Source organism: Saccopteryx leptura, chromosome 12 (assembly GCF_036850995.1).
Source record: "Saccopteryx leptura isolate mSacLep1 chromosome 12, mSacLep1_pri_phased_curated, whole genome shotgun sequence".
Classification (NCBI taxonomy): Eukaryota; Metazoa; Chordata; class Mammalia; order Chiroptera; family Emballonuridae; genus Saccopteryx; species Saccopteryx leptura.
In genome coordinates, this window is record NC_089514.1 from 47,830,287 (window position 1) to 47,846,160 (window position 15,874).

The 15,874-nt window shown below is 37.4% G+C and overlaps 1 pseudogene; it reads left to right on the plus strand.

Moving 5' to 3' along the window:
* Positions 1–2,853: 2,853 nt before the first annotated feature.
* LOC136383879 (tubulin beta chain pseudogene) lies at positions 2,854–4,128 on the plus strand (annotated as a pseudogene).
* The last annotated feature ends 11,746 nt before the right edge of the window (positions 4,129–15,874 follow it).

Below are 15,874 nucleotides of genomic sequence, written 5' to 3' on the forward strand. Positions count from 1 at the left end.
GTGTATCTCCTCCACCTACCATTCTGCCCAACACACTGGAGAGGCTCAAAATATTTATTGGCTGAATGGAAACTCCTGTCAGAAATCCATTCTGGCTCTGTGTGCATGAATTTTGCATATATGTTGTGAATTAAATCGACTCTCATTAAGAGGATACAAACATTAGTCCAGAATGTTCTTGTTAGTTCTTTGCTTTTTTAAATCAGAAGTCCCTATAAGGCAAGAAATGCCTTTTTCTAAAGTGCCTTCTCCTTTTAGCACTGTTTAAAAATTATAGCTAACCAAGTTCTATTAAGAGTGTATCTTGCAAAATTACCCTGACTGAACGCAAGTGGGCAAGGAAGGGCTGAATCTGGCCGCTGTTCTACACTAATAGGATTGTAACTACACACTTGACAGGCCACATGGGATACATATTCACAGTCACAGCTCTTCAGTGCTGCCCTGTGGCCCTACTGGGATCGTAAGCAATGAAGAGATCAGAATTGCAGCCTCCCAGAAACAGGAAACTTCAACCTACTCAGTCAGCACAACTCTTGGAAATTTTTTCCCTGGAGAAGGTAGATGCTCAGGAACGCAAATTAACTATCTGAAGAGATTTCTTATAAAACACACATATCTGTATGCTATATACATTTTGTTGTATGGACAAAACAGACCCCCTAATTAGATAAGTTATGTTGTAGTAATATAACATTATAGTAATTAAATATATAGATATATAAAAATATGGAAGATATATAAAAGTAATTAAGATATATTAAAATTAATTAAGGAAATTAAATAAAGTTATGCCATCTGGATAGGAATTAATATAGTGTGTGCAGATGTGATAAACAGACTCTGACTTTCGAGCAGGGCCCAGTTAGTGTGTGTGTGAAGTTACATATACATAAGAAGTGGCTTGATGTCATAACTCTGTAAGTTAACATAAACAAGAAGCTCCTTAGGAACATCTTAAAAGTGGCTTGATGTACCATTTCAGTAGATTAACATAAAAAGGGCTCTCTTCGAGGAACTCCCAATAAGGTGGTTTGAGGTAATAATCCTGTAGACTGACACCTGTTAGAAGGCATTGGCCAGAAAAGGTACTAAAGCTGAGGGCCCCCCCTGCTGCGGTAGTCACCCAGACTCCAACGTGAATGTGGACTGTCTCCACGTGGCTCTGAGCTCTGACCAAAGACAGCTGAGAGAAGCACGCCGATGGGGCCCCCTTAAGCTGTTCCCAGGCACACCATAGGATTTGTGAGTAATAAACTGCCTGTGTGATTCTTGCAACTAACTTGTGTGTTGGTCGTGTCTTTCCTCCGGTGGCAGTTAGTGTTGGCACTGATAAGTAGAATCCTTATAGCCGACTCAAGAGTAGTCTCAAAGAGGTTGCCAGCCCTGCTGATAAGCAGGAGTGTCCCACTGCTCGGGGAAGTCGAATCAGGGATGCCTGATTGACGTAGAGCTTGGGCTCTACTGGGACAAGTTATGTCTGGAAATCATTTTATTAAGTACTTAATCTTGTGATATTCTGTGATTGAGATATCAGCTTTTTTATATAATAGTCATTTTATATATTAATACTTGTATTACTGCACTGTATTTATATATAAAGTAAGCAACTAAAATTGGAAAACTCTCTAAGAATGTGAGTAAATAACTTATATAAAAATTATGAAAGTCCAGAACAATTTTGAAACATAAGCAATGAAATATATAGTGAATACATACATAAACACACACACACATATGTGTGTGCTTCTATATACATAAAAACCTATCAAACTAGTAATTTTTTAAATAATAAAAAATTTCTAGGAAAAATATAGTGAAAGAGCTATTACTATAATCTGTTGGTAGGAATATAAATTTTTTCAAATATTTTTAAAGTAATTGAGAAATATGTAATAAAAATTAATCACTAATAAGTACAAAAATTATTGTTCAAAGATATTTATTCATATTATTTATTAAAATAAATACAATTTGTCATTAAAGTTAACTTTCAAATAAAGCATATATAATTATTTATGTGTGTGATATATGTTGTGCATGGTGTATATGTGTGTATTAGTGCAAATTCTAAAAAACAATTATATGACAAAAGACATACACCTTATGGTTCAAAATGGCTCAATAATTTATTTTTCATTTTTTACTGCCCCACTATAACAATTTTTAAATAAAGCTAAAGGGAACAAAAGGTATACATTCAAAAGACACAGAAAACAAAAGAAGAAGCAACAGATGAAAAATCCTGGAAGATAGAATGAAGTTGGATAAAATTGAACTTTTGGCAATCTGATTAATGAATTGCTCAGAGGGACCATTCTCCAATAGAACCATTAGGTCTTGATATGATATGATTTTTTTTTATGGATGCTGGATTTCTTCAAGGAAAACCATCCTTCCCTCACTGGAAAAACAAACAAACAAACAAACAAAAAATAGCAGCAACAATGACAACAAATATCAGTGACCTGGGGCTGAGGCTTAGAGCAGTGAGAAGCTTAGAAAAGCAACAATTCCATGAGGTTGGAAGCTGTTCTCAACACTGTGAACTAGGTGCTGGGGCAAGAACAATGGTAAAGTGGTGAAACTAACTCCGAGGTGAGACCTTTAGGGAGTTGTAGAGTCATCTGAGGTTGGTGGCATTCTTGAGTGAGTTCCTAACAGAAGCAAAAACCTTTTCTACTTAAGATCAAGATGTTTCATAGGCCTCCCAGAACCTTCCTGTCCACACATGGGGACCTCAAACAGCAGCAGAGGAAAAAATTACAAATTTTCTTGCCCATACTCACTTTGAGGCAATCAAGAAAATTTTATGTGAACCACAAAGGAGACTGTGCACACCAGCCTGGCCAGTGTGGCAACCGAATCAGTGCCAAGTTCTAAGAGGTGATCAGTACTGAAAATGCCATCGACCCCATCTGCACTCATGGGACAGTGACCTGCAACTGGATCACATCTCTGTCTTTCAATGAAGCCGCAGGTATAAAGGATGTTTCTCATGCTATCTTGGTGGGTCTAGAACCCAGGACCATGGCTTCTGTTTGCTCAGGTGCTTTGGGCTAGATCTTCAGGTCAGACAATTTTGTTTTTGGTCTGTCTGGGGCAGGCGGCATCTGGGCTGGCTGACTCAGTCCTGGAGGTGATGCGGGAGGAGTCTTGAGAGCTTCGACTGCCTGCAGGGCTTCCAGCTGACCCACTGGATGGGGCACAGGCCCTGGAATGTGGACTCTTCTCCTCAGCAAGATCTGCAAAGAGTATCCTGGCTACATCACGACACCTTCAGTGTGGCACCTGCACCCAAAGTGTCTGACACTGTATTTGAGCCCTACAATGTCACCTCTTTGTCTCTCAGTTCGAGAGGATACTGATGAGACCTATTGCATTGATAACAAGGCCCTTTATGACATCAGCTTCACCACCTTCAAGCTGAACATGCCAGCCTATGGGCACTTGAACCACCTGTCCCAGCCACCATGAGCAGTGTCACCACCTGATTCTGCTTTCCTGGCCTCTGCAAGCTGGCAGTCAACATGGCACCCTTCCCATGCCTCCACTCCTTCATGCCTGGCTTTGCCCCTCTAACCAGCCATGGAAGCCAGCAGTATAGGGCCCTCACTGTGCCCAAACTCACCCAGCAGGTATTTGATGCCCAGGGTATGATGGTTGCCTGTGACACCCGCCATTGTGAGTACCTCACTGTGACTGCTGTCTTCTGTGGCAGATGTCCATGAAGGAGATGGACAAGCAGATGCTCAATATGTAAACCCCAAACAGAAGCTACTTTGCGGAAGAGATTTCTGATAGTGTCAAGAGAGCCATCTGTGACACTCTGCATCATGGCTTGAGGATGGCAGTCACCTTCACTGGCAACGCCACTGCCATCCAGAAGCTGTTCAAGTGCATTCAGAGCGGTTACTGCCATGTGTCCTCCACTGGTACATGGGCAAGGACATGGACAAGATAGAGTTCACTCAGGCTGAGGGCAGCATGAATGACATCACCTCTGAGTACCAGCAGGACCAGGATGCCACCGCAAAAGAGGAGGAGGATTTGTGTGAGGAGGCCGAAGAGGAGGCTGAGGCTACGCTCTCACTCAGGTTTCCCAGTTCCCTCAGCTTTCTTCCTTAGCTGCCTCTTTCCTCTCCCTTAGAATTTCCATCTTCTGCTTCTCTCTCTCTCTTTTTTAGGAATGTTCTAGAACAATGCTGGCACATAATAAGCACTCAATAAATATTCATTGTTTATTGAATGTCTCCTTTCTCTTTCCAGTCTGGGAAATCTATATTTCTGCAGTCTGGATAAATACACTTTTCTTCTGGTGCTCATTTCTTCCATGTGTCCAGTTAATATTCCCCTCTCTGTTTCCAAAAACCTGGGTCTCATCCTGATCCCATTTAGAACCATGTGCTGAAAACACCATCCTAAGCCCATGTGGTAGCGAAGGGGAATGGGAGCCATGCTAATTCTAGCAGGAATGGTTGGGTTTCCCATTCTAGAACAGTTTTGGAGACTGGGATGCAGGCTGTTAAAATCCTAGTTTCCAGCTATTTTTCTTTGTTCCAGGGAGGTGATGGGGGAAGAGAGTGACCAGCTTTGGTGTCAGCCTCCAGAAAGGCCCATCCCATCTCCACCTGTTCTTACCCCAAAGGAATATCAATCTTGTTTATGTATGAAGAGTAATGACCTAAATGCTGAGTCATTCCCGAGAAGAGAGGACACGGGACACCTTCTGTCTCTGGCAATATCTCATCTCCTCTTTTGCTATTTCTTCCCCCAACCCACCCTTGGTTTTGTCCTATCCTACACTAAAAATTTCTGTTTCATTTTGAACTTGCTGCTTTTTTTCAATTAAAAATAAATGATATTGCCTAACAGCCAAAATAAATGGGAATTGAAAAGAAACAAGATGTTTTATAGATCAGATCAGCCAATAAACTCACAATCAAAAATCACCAACCACATGAAAAGGCAAGCCACCATAAGTGGGAGTCAGAAGAGATACAGAAGAGATATAATAAATAACAGATTTAGACATATAATACATATATAGAATGGGGTAAAGGTAGGCTTACAGTTATTTATATGGAAAATAATACAATAATAAATAATAATACAAAAGTAAACTATTTCATATGTTGTAGTTGTAGGTTTACAACTATAAACCTACTTTTGCCCTACCCTGTATTGATTGGAATTGACAGCCACATAATATAGAATAAATAAGAAATGTTTAAATAAATAAAAGTTGGAATCACAATGATTAGAAAAAAATCAGGTATGATCATTTAAAAAAATAATTAAATGAGGCCCTGGCCAGTTGGCTCAGCAGCCTGGCGTGCGGGGGACCCAGGTTCGATTCCCGGCCAGGGCACATAGGAGAAGCGCCCATTTGCTTCTCTACCCCCCCCCCCCCCCCCGCTCCTTCCTCTCTGTCTCTCTCTTCCCCTCCCGCAGCCAAGGCTCCATTGGAGCAAAGATGGCCCAGGCGCTGGGGATGGCTCCTTGGCCTCTGCCTCAGGCGCTAGAGTGGCTCTGGTTGCGGCAGAGCGACGCCCCGGAGGGGCAGAGCATCGCCCCCTGGTGGGCAGAGCGTCGCCCCTGGTGGGCGTGCCGGGTGGATCCAGGTCAGGCGCATGCAGGAGTCTGTCTGTCTCTCCCCATTTCCAGCTTCAGAAAAATATAAATAAATAAATAAATAACTAAATGAAATCTCTAGAAATGTAAAATATTATTGGTGATATTTTAAATCTAAAGAATGGGTTAAAAACATATTTAATTCAGTCAAAAGAAGAATTAATGAAAAGAAGAACTAAATATATATCAGTATAAATTAACCAAAGTTTGCAATTTAGAGAAAAAGGACATGGGAAACAATGAAGATGCATAAAAAGATTGAACGACAATGCCTAATGCATTTAATGAGAATAGACAGAATGATTTTCATTCTGGCCAAAGTGGACTAAGCCACTGCAGCCTGTGTTCCCACTGACTATAATGAAAAACTCTGTATAAAATACAAAAAGCAGTTATCTGAGGACTCTGAAAAATAAACAGAATCGGGCAGATTGGAAAGGGGATTCCACTTGGAGAAGCAACCCATATGGGCATAAGTTCCCACTTATTTTTTTATTTTGTCTTGGCTTTGCAGGTGTTAGAGTGCACACGGCTCTTCTCCCCTAAGTAAGGGCCCTGTAACCAGGCCAGTGTGATGGGAGCATTTGACCGTGGCCACTCTGGGCCAGGTACCGTCCTGTAAACAATCTCCCAGGCAGGAAGATTGCTCCTTATGGTGTGGGCAAGGGAGCAACACCCTAAAAGGGACATGGGCTGTGTCTCTCCCAGGCCACTTGGTTCCTGCCCACCACACACCTTAATAGCTCAGGTCAGGGGCAAATATATCCCTCGAGGTGTCTGCTCTTGCCTCGTTTTCCCTCCCCCCAAACCCCCAGTGATTAGCCAGGTTGGACCACCAGGCTCTGTGATGACCCAGCATAATTCAAAGTGGCTAGTTCCCTTAATGTGCCACAATTTAGCCTAGACACAGATTAAAACAAATCAAATTTATTATAGATCAGAAATTGAAAATCACAGTGAGCCAGGCAGAGTCTTTCTAAAATGGAAGGGAATGCTCTTTGGTTATTTTTTTAAGCTTCTCCTAGGTCAGTTTAAAGTTTCTCTTCAGTCACTCCCCAAAGAGCTCTGCTTTGTGCCTTTCTGGTCAATACATGTCATTGCTGGAACTTGGAAAGCTAAGAAATCTTCTCTGCGCCTGCGTGAAGAACCCAGTCCTAGTAAGCCAGACCCCAGCGGCATGCTGTCTTTAGTGTGCGTTCCCTCGATGCATCAAGCTCCCTCACTCTCTCCTTTCCCTCCACTTTGTTTTCAGTAAACCTCTTCATGTGAATGGTATACCCCCACTCTCAATTTCTATCTTAAGGGCTGCCTATTTGCTTGAGTCATGGCCCCTCCATTCGCAAAGCCAGCAGCAGCTCACTGAATCTAGTTTCTCAAATCAGACTTCTGCTGCTGCATCTATCTGACGTCCTCTTCTGCTTTTAAGGAATCATGTAATTCCATGGGCTCATCTGAATAATTCAAAATAGTGTTGTGATTTTAAAGTCAAGTAATTAGTAACCTTAATTCCATCTCACAGTTTCCAGGATTAGGGTCATGGTGTTGCTCCCTTTTGGAAGCCATCTTAGAATTCAGTTTACAACACTTCACAAAACTATTTGAAGATGATTCTTCTTTTATTCTCTGAAAGAGTTTGTGTAAGGTTGTAATTGTTTCTTAAATATCTGGTATAGCTCACCTATAATGCATTCCAATTCTGGTGTTTTCTTAGAGAGAAGGTATAGGGCCAGTAGTCACAGTCATTGTGGCCAATCACATGCAGGTTCACATTAGATTCAGGCAGATGGAAAAGATACAGTGGAGACAAAGAATGGCAGGCCATTACTTTATTAAAGCCTCACACCAGCTGACAAGCAAACACACAGGGAAACACTTCCCTCTGGTTCCACAACCAGGAGAATCTTCTCCGGTTTCTCTTAGAATCAAAGGCCTCACCAGTCTCAGCAGAGCTCGCAAAGCCACTCACCTCTGGTTCCCCATCTGCACACCTTCTCTTTCTCTGCCAACATGGCTTCTTCAGCACTCTGCCTTCTCTCCTCTCTCACTCCGCAAACATGGCTTCTTTCGGCTTCTTCTCTCTCTTTTCAAAACTTTCTGGCATGAAAACCTCTCCTCCAGCAAACAGCATTAAAACAATGGTCCTTCCCAAGCAAGAAGATAATTTGCAATTTCACAGACCACATATACCTGGTGCTGCCCAGCCCCCAATACAAACTATAAGTGAGCAAATATAAAAATCATATTTTACAAACTTATTTGACCAACAGAAGGCTTTAAATAATTGGTGAGGTTTCTCTAAGGTTAGCAGAATTATTCACATTTCCGAATTCTTTTTAAATAATATTGGGAATTTATATTTTTGTATAAATATATGCATTTCTTTGAACTTCTAAGTGTTTTGCTTAAATATTTTATGTTATTGAATTGTTATTCAATTTTTGTTACTTTCTTTATTGCTAATATATCATATTTATTTATTATTAATATATTAGTGTTTAACATATTTACCTCTTTTACTGAGACATTTTATAATATTTTTCAAATTTATTAATCATTTTGAAGCATCATGTATTATATTATTTGCTTATGTTTATTTAGCTTCTCAGAATTAACTATTAAATTTATCTTTACTATTACCTCCCTCTACTTTTGGGCTTATTCTATTTTTTTCTAACTTCTCAAGTTGGATTTTAGATTTTGAAAATATTCAATCATGGCCTGGCGTGTAGTGTTGCAGTGGATAAAGCGTCAACCTGGAACGCTGAGGTTGCCGGTTCGAAACCCTGGGCTTGCCTGGTCAAGGCACATATGGGAGTTGATGCTTCCTGTTCCTCCTCCCATTCTCTCTCTCTTCTCTGTCTCTGTCTCTTTCTCCTCTATAAAATGAATAAATAAAAATCTTAAAAAATTTCACATTAAAAATGTGTGTCTTTGAAAGGGAGGCAACATTTCCCTTTGTCTACAGCTTTGGTTTTATTTTTTTTAATGTTATTGATGGATTCATTTTTACAGAAAAAAAAAATGTGTGTCTTTGATGTATATTGTCCAGCTTTGGAATATAGAATTGACACGTAACCATTAGATAAAATTTAATTATGTTGTTTAAATATTTTCTTTCCTTGCTGAGATTTGTAGAAATAAATTTAGTCACCTGTTCTTAAAAGTTTATTACAATCTTCTGCTTTTATTATAAATATCTCTTTTTTTTCTTGGATTACTTTTAACTTAGTTTAAGTATTGTGAAATTATTTTATAATACATAAAATATTACATTTTCCTGCTCAATTAAATCTTCTAGTAATTTATAGTTATCATTCCTATTGTTCTCTCTAATAATAATTTACGCCTCAGGATTACTTTACCTAATAAAATTGAAACCTAGGACTTTCCTATCATGTTTTCTTTTTTACATAATTTTGGTTCCAATATGTTTTCCTTTTTAAATTAAAATATAGTTGATTTACAGTATTGTATTTGTTCTAGGTGTACAACATAGTTATTTAACATTAATATCCTTGAAGAAGTTATTTTCACACTAGGTCTAATAACCACCTGTCATCTTACAAGATTATTTCAATATTACTGACGATAGTCCCCGTGCTGTACTTTACAATACATCACATCCCTGTGACTTATTTTTTATTTTATAACTAGAAATTTAAATCTCTTACACCTTCAGCATTTTTGCTCTTCTTCATTATTTTAATCATGTCTATTGAAAAAAATTTTTTTTTTTTTTTTTTTTAGAGAGAGAGAGAGAGAGCCAGGAAGTGACAGAGATGCGAAGTATCAACTTGTAGTTGTGGCACTCCAGTTATTCACTGATTTCTTCTCATCTGTGCCTTGACAGGGGTGGAGGTGCTCCAGCAGAACCTTGCTCAACCAGCAACTGTGAGCTCAAGCCCATGACCTTGGAGTCAAGCCAGTGACATGAATGGGATCTTGTCAACGATCCCATGCTTAAAACAGTGATTTCACCCTCAAGTTGGTGAGCCTGTGCTCCTCAAACCAGATTAGCTGTGCTCAAGCCAGCAGCCTCAGGGTTTCACACCTGGGACTTCAGTGTTCCAAGTTGATGCTCTATCCACTGCACCACCATTGATGGATATGTTTATTAAAGTCCTGTATATAATTTTGAATATTAACTGAATAGTTTAGTCCATTTACACTTTGCATTACTATTTATGTGATTAGACTCATACCTAATATGTTAGTCTACGTTTCTCCTTTTACTGTTTTCTCTCTTGTTCTCTTTTAGATGAACCAATTTTTAAATTTGTTTTTTCTAGTACCTTGGAAGCTATATAATCTATTTTCAGATACTTTTAATATTTTATAATATCTTGGAAACTAATCAGTTTCTGTTCTTCCATTAGTTACTCCAGAAATTTTAGCACGATTATTTAACGTAGAAAAGACTTACTTTATTCAACATTTTTACCCTGTGGATTTGCTCTTTCTTTTTTCATTACTAGTTCAGAAACACATAAAAAGAGATTGTTATAATTTATTTAGTCTTTTCTGTACATTTTTGCTAGGAAAAATTTTTCTAATTTTTTGGAAGCAGTAGCCCCATTGGTAGTATTTTTATTGTGAAAGAAATCCTCTATTGAAACTCATAGCTATATATATATATATTGTTTTGTTTTGTGACAGAGACAGGGAGAGGGACAGATAGGGACAGACAGATCAGATGGGAGAGAGATGAGAAGCATAAATTCTTTGTTGCGGCACTTTATGCGTTCATTGAAAACTTTCTCATATGTGCCTTGACCAGGGGGCAACAGAAGACCAAGTGAATCCTTGCTCAAGCCAGTGACCTTGAGCTCAGGCTGGTGAACCTTGCTCAAACCAGATGAGCCCACACTCAAGCTGGTGACCTCGGGGTTTCAAACCTGAGTCCTCTGCGTCCCATTCCGATGCTCTATTCCCTGCACCACCGCCTTGTCAGACCCCATGAGATGGATATTTTTAAAATTATAAATAAAAGTATAAACCTGGTAATATATTTTTAAAAAATAGTAAAATGGAAAAATACTAACAATATAAAATGCCAAAATTGTCCATTAAATAATAGAAAATGGGATTAAATTAATAAAGTTTAAAAAATTGATGCACTGGCCAGGTTGCTCAATGGCTTAGAATGTCATTTGGATTTGCCCAAGTTGTAAGTTCAGTCCTGGGTCAGGGCAGACACAAGAGTCAACTAATGTATCCATAAATAAATAGAACAACAAATTAATATCTCTCTCTCTCCCTCCTCTTTCTCTAAAATCAATAAATTAAAAAACATTGAAGTGAAAACAGAATTCTTTAAAGATAAATTTTACCAAAATTTTAAGGACTAACTTACTCTATATTATAGAACTTATTTAAGAAAAAGTATTATCTGCAGTAATAAATTATTTGTATGTATTAATTATTCATGTTACTTTATCTCTTTGCCTTATATTTTGAGATTTTAAAAAACTCTGAAAGTCTTTGTCCCTTATGAGAGTAGATAATGATTTCATAGTTAAAAATAAAACACATTTTTTAATCATCTTACTTCTTTCAGCTTTAAAACATATTACTGTATGTTAAAAATTAAGAATATTCCAGATATTTAACTACCTCCTAACAAATATTTCCTGCTTTGTGATCATATTTTATCATTGAAAAAAAATTTTGTTCAATGAATCTTTCATCTGCTTAATGTTGGAATTAACATCATCTTGGGTTTACAAAGATGAACTGATTCAAGTTATTATAACATTATAGGGACTTTCTATGGCTTTGGTGAACACTGGCTAAGTTTTACTTTAGAAATTTTTGCCCTGGCCAGTTGGCTCAGAAGTAGAGCATTGGCCTTGTGTGTGGAAGTCCTGGATTCGATTCCTGGTCAGGGCACACAGGAGAAGCGACCATCTTCTTCCTCCCACCACCTGCCCCCCTTCCCTTAGCCCCACAGCCATGGCTCGAGTGGCTCAAGCAAAACTGGCTCCAGGCACTGAGTATGGCTTTATGGCCTTGGCTTCAGGCGCTAAAATAGTTGTTAAGCAATGGAGTTACGGCCCAGCCTGGCAGAGCATCGCCCGGTTGGGGCTTGTCAGGTGGATCCCCGTCAGGGCACATGCGGGAGACTGTCTCTTCCTCCCTACCTTTCACATAATTAAAAAAAAATTTTTCCAGGTTGACATCAGGGATGCTAGAGTATGGACGCTGATCTTTGTGGTCTTGGTCAGTTATGTGTTGAGGTTGATTCATGATTAAGTTTTGAGGGAAATCTTGGTCTTGATATTATTGTCAAGCTGGATAAGTAAGAATAAACCTGAAAATTTACCTTTTCTCTTTTTTCTTTGGGACAGTTTAGATAACATTGTAAAAAATCTATCCCCCTAAAGGATTCATTTACCTAGCTAGTCTAATTTTGGAAACTTACTTTTTAAATGTGTTATTAATTCAATAGCCCTAGGTTGGTGATGGCAAACCTTTTTCTAAAAACTGCCTTTTGCAGTGCTGGTCAACCTGGTTCCTCCTGCCCACTAGTGGGTATTCCAGCTTTCATGGTGGGCCAATCACGGCGCTGTTTGGTTGCTCTGCTACTGCCCACCATGAAAGCTGGAACACCCACTAGTGGGCGGGAGGGACCAGGTTGACCAGCACTGCAAAAGTGGGCGGTTTTTATAAAAAGGTTTGCCATCACGGCTTTAGGTCTATTTAAAGTTTCTAACAACTTAGGGCTGAATTTTGGTCATTTATATTTTCATGAAAATTATCCATTTCATCCAGTTTTTCAGTTGTTTTGTAAAGTTTTCAGTAGGATGACTAAAGTATTCTCTTATTGTTTTAGATATTTTATATATATATGTTTATTCCTTGTTATTTATAAGTGCCTATTGTTTCTTCTCCTTTTTAATATTAGGTTAGCTAGAGGTAAATTTATTTTATGAGTTTATGTAATAAATTGCTTTTCATTATATTTATTATTTTCTCATTCTTAACTCCTACATTTATCATTGTTAAATCCTTCCAATGCCTTTTCATATAGTATAAGGTCTACCAGAAAGTTCTGTCCATTTTTGGAATAAAGCAAAATACAAATTTTTCTTACCATCAATAAACTTTATTAAATAATATAATTGCCATTATTATTAATGATTTCTTGCCAGCGTGAGGGCGATTTGTATATCCCATTTTTTAAAAATGTTTTATCTTTTGATGTGAAAAATTGAACCAGTGCTTGTTTGATATCTTCTTCATTTTTGAATTTTTTGCCCTTCAAAAAATTTTGTAAGGACAAAAACAAGTGATAGTCAGAGGGTGCTAAGTCCAGGGAATATGGTGGATGCGACAGACATGCTTCTGTAGCATTTCTTCCTTGTTGAAATTTGTAAAAATTACAGTGGCGTAAATGAACTTTATCAGTAGCCATGGGTACACTATCGCTTCACACATAAGACTAACGTGAATCAACTTTGTTTTAGTTAATTTGCTACGTCAGTATGTATACATTAAGTGATAAAAATAGAGAGGCACACATGTGCCAAATAAACATGTGCTTACGTGTCGAAACTTGTGATAGAAACAGAACTTTCCGGTAGACCATATATTTTTTAAGGCTATAGTGCTAAGTACTTCAATCTAAATAGAACTATCTATCTCAGGCGTGGCCAACAGTTTTTGCCACCAGGCCAGATTAGAAAGAAAACTTTCTTCACGGGTTGCATGAAATATTAAAATTAAAAAATGTTAAATACAAAAATGATTTGTTTAAGTAAACAAAATTTTATTATGTAATTTTTTATGCATAAATGTAAACAAGTGAAAAATTTAATATACAATATTATTTTAAGAAAAATATATTTTAATAAAAATATAATTACATACTGTATAAATATCTAAGCTGTATCACAATCAATTAAAACAATATTTAATTAATAGAATGAGCTTGAAGGGGTTATATCGCAAATAAAACAATTATTTTGTTTTACAAACAGCCTGGACACGTTTTCAGTTATCAACTGCAGATATTGTCTATGCTGCAATGCCACTTAATTCAGCACACTTGACCACAAAAATAACAAAGTATTTGACTTTGAGTGTGTACTGGCAAACTCCACCTAAAAGAATATGAGTTTCACATCGCAGCTAAACGTTACACAGTTCATATTGAGTACAGATGAGTACAAAAGTTGTAAATCTTTAAAATAGATTTTTTGAAAAATAAAGAAGTATCACAAATCCATTCGATCAATTATTGGAAGTTAACCCTAGATTAGTCACACGCAGAATTTTTTTCCATGTATCACTATCTTCTTAAATATCTCAATTTCCAATAATTAAAGACACTTCCGATTCTGAAAGCTGAGATTTTAAAGTAGTGGAGAATATTAAAAAGTTAATTGCGCACCACATAAACTCATTACGTGGGCCGGATTCAGCCCGCAGGCCATATGTTGGCCATGCCTGATCTATCTACATGGAAACTTGTCAATTGAATATAGCAAGGTTTGTTTTTTTTCAAGCTTTACATATCCAGTGTATTACAATTTTACAAACACTGTGTTTTAGGACAGTATTTCACACTACTGAGCCACTATTATCTGTTAAGCATAGTATATGTATAGAATATAAATATAGGAGATTATTTGTTTATATCCTTATATCACAGTGTATTGGATAAAATCTCTCAAGTACCTCAATGAAAAGAATCAGTAAAGTTTGTTTTGTTTTTGTCTTTGTTGGTAAGGAATTGGTTTTCCATTAAGATAGTGCCTATATATGGGACTTATCCTATAAATAGCACCAGTAAGGAGGTAACATTGGATGTGTTCTATTTTTTGAGTGATGATTCATTATTTTAAATAGTTAACCTGTATACATTTTGAACTAAAAATAAAGTTGAAATGTATAAAAATCCATAATTTTAAAAGTATTTTTAGTGATTTGAGAGAAAGAGAAGAATCATCGATTTGTTGTTCCACTTAGTTGTGTATTCACTGGTTGCCTCCTGTATGTGCCTTGACGAGAGAGTGCACCCACAACCTTGGCATATCTGGGCGACGCGCCAACCAACTGAACTACCCAGGTAGTGCTAGAATGCCGTAAGTTTATAATGAATGTGATAGTAGTGAATAATTGCTATGGAAATATGGAAAAATAATCACTAATATATTTGATTGCTAAGTACAGGAGGTAATAGCTGAGCTAGGTTTTCCAAGACAAAAGTAATTCACCAAACATAAAGGAGAAGTTGCGAGTTGGAGGGGGAGTATAGTATATGCATGTTGATTATTATAACTAGTAATCTCTTGTATAAAAGGAAAAAACTTATGAGTTAGTTAATAAAAATAGAATGTAAGTCAGTGAAGTCAAGGGAACATATCACTGAGACATCATAGAAAAGCAGACAAAAAGAGAAGACACTCAAACACAGTTTGATGTAATGCAGGAAAGGGTATAAATGAGAGCAGTCAAGCCCACCGCGGGCAGCTTATGGTAGGCATTCGGAAGGAGAGAAAGCAGTAGGTAGCAGTTTATTGAGGAATGATTTTGAGTTTTGGATGAAAATGTAATATTTTTGCCTCAGTGTTCAGGAACACATGTTTTTGCACACCTGTTTTTATTAAAGAAAACATGTGATTTTAAGATGACTGTTTAGAAAGAAGACAGAAAAACAGAGACCAAGCATGTCCTCTATTTAGAAAGAATATTTAGAATCTAAATCAAAGGTTGGGTTTTCCTTTGAAAGCCTTTCTTTTTTGCTCTCTTCAGTGGTTTTCAACTGTGCTGGTCTGCGAAAGAGTTAATCACCCTGATGTTGTATGAAGATTATATAGTCTATAATCTTTAGGTCTATAATCTTCATACAACATCAGGGTGATTAACTCTTTCGCAGACCAGCATCCATCCACACACCAGTGGTTGAAAACCACTGTTTTAGAGCACAAGAGTTTCTATTTTCTTTATGTAAATCTGTTTCCAGAAAACTCAATTACAGAAATATTTGACCACCAACCCAATAGCACACTTGATTGCTTATTTACATAGCAACAGATTTAGCAGTTATTTTAGAAGATTAAATATAATTCTTATCTCACTTGTGAGAAAACCTGCAATAATAAAACATCAAAAAAATTACCAAAACTATGATTATAACCTTTTCAAACCTATAACAGTTTATAATAGATTTATAGCACATAATCTATTTATAATCATATTCCTGTTAATGTGTCTGAATATACATGCACATTTACAT